The sequence below is a fragment of the Sapajus apella genome, unplaced genomic scaffold (assembly GCF_009761245.1).
Source record: "Sapajus apella isolate SASKATOON/1434 unplaced genomic scaffold, GSC_monkey_1.0 scaffold174, whole genome shotgun sequence".
Taxonomy (NCBI): Eukaryota; Metazoa; Chordata; class Mammalia; order Primates; family Cebidae; genus Sapajus; species Sapajus apella.
In genome coordinates this window covers 752299-757226 of record NW_022437114.1, presented here as the reverse complement: position 1 = coordinate 757226, position 4928 = coordinate 752299, and the positions used below count along the sequence as shown (strand labels likewise).

At 45.1% G+C, this 4928-nt stretch overlaps 1 pseudogene; it reads right to left on the bottom strand.

Moving 5' to 3' along the window:
• Positions 1 to 4260: 4260 nt before the first annotated feature.
• On the bottom strand, positions 4261 to 4875 carry LOC116542824 (annotated as a pseudogene).
• Between the last annotated feature and the right edge of the window lie 53 nt (positions 4876 to 4928).

Below are 4928 nucleotides of genomic sequence, written 5' to 3'. Positions count from 1 at the left end.
TAAAATAAGGCAAGCATCAAATGTAATAGTTTGAGGCGAAACTGACTTGGTTACATTAATAACTAGGTGGTCAGCAATACAGCAAGGAAAGAAGAAGGAGTAATAGAATAGATGAGAGTTAGATTTTTCTTAGCTTTGGTTTGGTAGGGTTTTCTCCTGGGACTATGGCCCATGACTCTGGAGGGGGTGGTTCTTTCTTAACTCGGGTGTGCTGGGTCCATCCCTTTTCTGCCATCCGGACTGTGGTTTCAGTACTTAGGAACACTAGGTAAGGCCCTTCCCAGGCCAGTTTGAGCTTTTCACTTTCTCAAACTTTTGACGAGGACATGGTCCCCAGGCTCATGTTGGTGTGCTGGAAATTCTAGGGGTGGCACCTGTGCTAAAAGACCTTTAGTTCTGGGGGAAGGGAAAGTGGAAGATAAACCGAGTATATAATTTCTGAGAAACTGATTTTTTGTTTCAAAGGTAGGGAGATGAGTAGCAGAATGTAGATAAGGCAATCCATAAAGCTTCTCATAAGGGGATAGTCCTATGTCTTTTCAGGGAGCAGTTCAGACTCAACAGAGTAATAGGCCTTCCTACTTTTCCTGATGAAGGTGGGTGTCAGGAGTCTGATATTTCCATGTTATATGTACAGTACCTGGGCTAATTTCTTAATGGCATGTGCAGTGAAATGAGTCCTATTATCTGAATCATTGTTCTCTATTAATCTAAACTTGGGTATATTATTTTCAATTAATGCCTTGACTATGTTATTAGCAGTTGTACTTGAAAAGGAAATAACTTCTACCCAATGAGTAAGGTGATCTGCTATTACTAATAAATACTTTAGACGACCAGTTGGAGGCATCCCTGTGTAATCAATCTGGATACTTCGGAATGGTCTTAAGTCTGGATTCCTTCCCCTGAGGGGTAATTTTTTTATAGTTTGTTTGTTTTCTTACTAAACAACCGTCTGTAACCCGTTCAGCCAGGGTATAAATTCCTATGTACCCATAAACTCTGAGGGTTGTGTCACACATGGCTTGGGGCCCCCAATGGGTTCCTTGGTGCAGTTGGAACCACAGTCCCCTCATAAGTGGTTTGGATAACATTTCTCTCTGGTCTGGTGATATCCATTTTCCTTCTGAATTATCTTTTTTCCCTTTTTTTTTTTTTTTTTTCAAGACATGGAGTCTCGTTATGTTGCCCAGGCTGGAGTGCAGTGGCTATTCACAGGCATAATCCCACTACTGATCAGCACAGGAGTTTCTGACCTGCTCCATTTCCAACCTGGGCCAGTTCACCCCTCCTTAGGCAACCTGGTGGTCTCCCACTCCCAGGAAGTCACCATATTGATGCCAAACTTAGTGCGGACACCCGATTGGCATAGCGCACTACAGCCCAGAACTCCTGGGCTGATGTGATCCTCCCACCTCAGCCTCCCGAGTAGCTGGGGCTACAGGCATGCGGCACCATACCCAGCCTGAATTCTCTTTAGCACCTATTTTTTTTTTTTTTAAAGATAGGGTTTCACCATGATGACCAGGCTGGTCTTGAACACCTGACCTCAGGTGATCCACCCACCTCGGCTTCCCAAAGTGCTAGGATTACAGGCGTGAGCCACTGCGCCCAGCCAGCACCTATTTTTATTCATTTTTAGACTAAAGAAAGCCAAACACCATTTTATATTTGACAGTGCTTCCTGTATGATTTTATACCAGATAAGCTAAATTTCACCTTTATATTAGTGTGCTTTAATGTTAAACTCAATTTTAATAAAAGCTTGTAGACATATTTATCCAATTTTAATGTCTGACCATAAGGGAAGATTTTTATAGACTTTTTTTTTTTAATCCCATAGTTCTTGGATATAGGCTCTTTTTAACCCTGTATAATTTTTGTTAAAGAGCGGGTTAGTGCTTTTAAAAACAAACAAACAAACAAACAAACAAACTGTTGCGCTTTTACTTTAATGTCCAGTTCACAGAAAAACTTTAACTTTAGCCAATATGTTTACACACAGCATTTCCTTTATAATTAACATTTTAAAACTTGCTTAAACCTTCAAAACTTTTTAAAAAAAATTTTTAATGTAGTTAAAAAAAATCCACATTCTATGCCTCCTTATAATCCTTTAACCAAAAGTATATTTTAATTTCCTTACACACTTGCATATAAACTGTTTCTTCAATTGTTTTACATTCAGGAGGCCCAATTACTTTTAAATCATACAACAGTTCTTGCGTAAATTCCCTTTTATAACATTTTTCATAATTTTAACAGACAGTCTTTGACATGCCTCAACTTTCTGACTCATTGTAAACATCCCTTTCTTTAAACAGTCCATTTATTTTAGGACAAGAATTTACATATAAGATTCTTTTTACATATATTGTCCCCTTTTTTTTTCAAAGATGATAACTGTTCTTTTTTTTTTTTTGAGACGGAGTTTCGCTCTTGTTACCCAGGCTGGAGTGCAATGGCGCGATCTTGGCTCACCACAACCTCCGCCTCCTGGGTTCAGGCAATTCTCCTGCCTCAGCCTCCTGAGTAGCTGGGATTACAGGCATGCGCCACCATGCCCAGCTCATTTTTTGTATTTTTAGTAGAGACGGGGTTTCACCATGTTGACCAGGATGGTCTCGATCTCTTGACCTCGTGATCCACCTGCCTCGGCCTCCCAAAGTGCTGGGATTACAGGCTTGAGCCACCACGCCCGGCCAGAGACTAACTGTTATAAAGTAAAGCAAAACCTGCTTGCTGTGTCAGAAGCATGGTTCCCTCAAGAGCGTGGGAGGCTGCGTGAATGGCACGGCAGCACAGAGGGGGCTTCTGGAGTGCTGCCAGCATTCTTGGTTAACTCAGGTAGTGGTCACATAGATACTTACATTACAGTAACATAAGAAATTGAACACTAATGTTTTATTATTCACAATAAAAAGTTTTATTTATCTATTTTTACTTTACTTTTTATTTTCATTTTATTTATTTTTATTTATTTTTTTATTTTATTTTTATTTATTTTTTACTGTGTATCTGGCTTCTTTAAGAACAAAGTGGGCCGGGCATGGTGGCTCACACCTGTAATTCTAAGACTTTGGGAAGCCGAGGTGGGTGGATCACCTGAGGTCGGGAGTTCAAGACCAGCCTGGCCATCATGGTGAAACCCCATCTTTAAAAAAAAAAAAAAAAGAATGAAGTGATACATGATGTGGGGATTAAAATCAAAAGCATCATTGAACTTCACCTTCGCTCCAACCAGTTGCCCCCAACCCCCCTGCCCCCACCCTTTGTGAGTCCAGTTCCTTCCTTAGTGAATGAAGAACTTAAGCCCAAAAGCCCTGGCACAAATTCCAGGTTCTCCTGCCCTAGCTTATTCCCTTCCCCCGTCCCCCATTCCCATTCCTAGAAGAACAGGCACCTCAGTTCCAATGCATGGCAGGGCTGAGTGGTGACAGAGACAGGGGGAAAGGCTTCCCCTCAAAGCATAGGGAAAGAGGGCTCCCATAGCCTCAGGTACCAAAATGGGGCCCTGGGGCCAGAGGAAAGAACAATGGGCCCCTGAGAAGGGAGACCCAGTGGCCTGAAAATCCTGTCATTGTGCATAGTCACTGCTTTATCGCTTACCCTTCTGGCACCAGTTACAGAACCACACTCGGGCCACATCCTCTCCAGCCCAAGCTGGAGATCTGTTGCAGTGTGAATTTGTGGGCACACTGGCTGATGTGGCTGATCTGCTGGGCAATGTGGCTAATCTGCAGCAGCGCGGGTTTCAGGCGCTGCAGGAACAAGTTCTCCAGGTCGCCTTTCACTCGGTTCTCAGTACTGGCTCACCATCTCTTTCGGGCCTGCATAACGGTCTCTGTTTTGCAGATCTACTGAAGATCTTTGTTGTTGTCAGCTTTTTCCACCCACTTCTGCAGCAAGGGTGGCAGCTTATACATGTCTTGAAACTGAGCTGCAGAGCCTCAAAGCAGCAGATGGTCACTTGGCTGAACACCTTTCCAAATAGAAGCCCCAGAGGCTGGGCATGGTGGCTCACTCCAGTAATCCTAGCACTTTGCCAAGGTGGGCAGATCACCTGAGGTCAGGAGTTCAAGACCAGCCTGACCTGTAACATGACTTGGTGGTACATGCCTGTAATCTCAGCTACTTGGGAGGCTGAAGCATGAGAATCGCTTGAACCTGGGAGGCAGAGGTTGCAGTGAGCCAAGATCACGCCACTGCACTCTAGCCTGGGCGACAGAGTGAGACCCTGTCTCAAAAAATAATTTTAAAAATTAAAAAAAATAAGAACCCTCAGGGTGAGGCCCCACCTGGGCTTGCATATAGCCCAGGGTGATCCTCTTCTGCTTCAGGAGCTTGGCAAATTGCAGAGCTTTGGTGTCCTGGGACTCCCCAAGGTTTTGCTCCTGCTTCTCCTTCTCCAGCTTCATGGCTCCAGCACAGGCAGTGTAAGCCTCTGGAGAGGCCCCTTAGGGTTGCTTTCCACCCTGCCTCCTGCCTCGCCCTCAGGCTGAAAGGTCTGCAAGCTGCCTTGGGGCATTAGTCCCACTCCAACCTAAAGCCCACAGTATGCCATCACTCACAGAACTCATAAGGTAGGGGGCACGGGAGAATCCCCCACACCTCAGAGCCTGGCCCAACCCCCAGCCCAACTCTTGGCCCTCCGGGAGGGCCTTAGAAGCTTAGCCAGGTCCAGCTCCAGCCCCCATGGCCCATTACCTCCACCACTTGGAAGGGGCAAGAAGGTGAAATCCAAAGCCAGGGGTCCCATCATGAGGGAGGCTCCCCGAGCCAGGGTCCTGGTGAAATGAGGCAAAAAGTTTTTAAATTAAAAAAAAAACAACATGGCCGGGCGCGGTGGCTCAAGCCTGTAATCCCAGCACTTTGGGAGGCCGAGGCGGGTGGATCACGAGGTCAAGAGATCCACCCGCCTCGGCCTC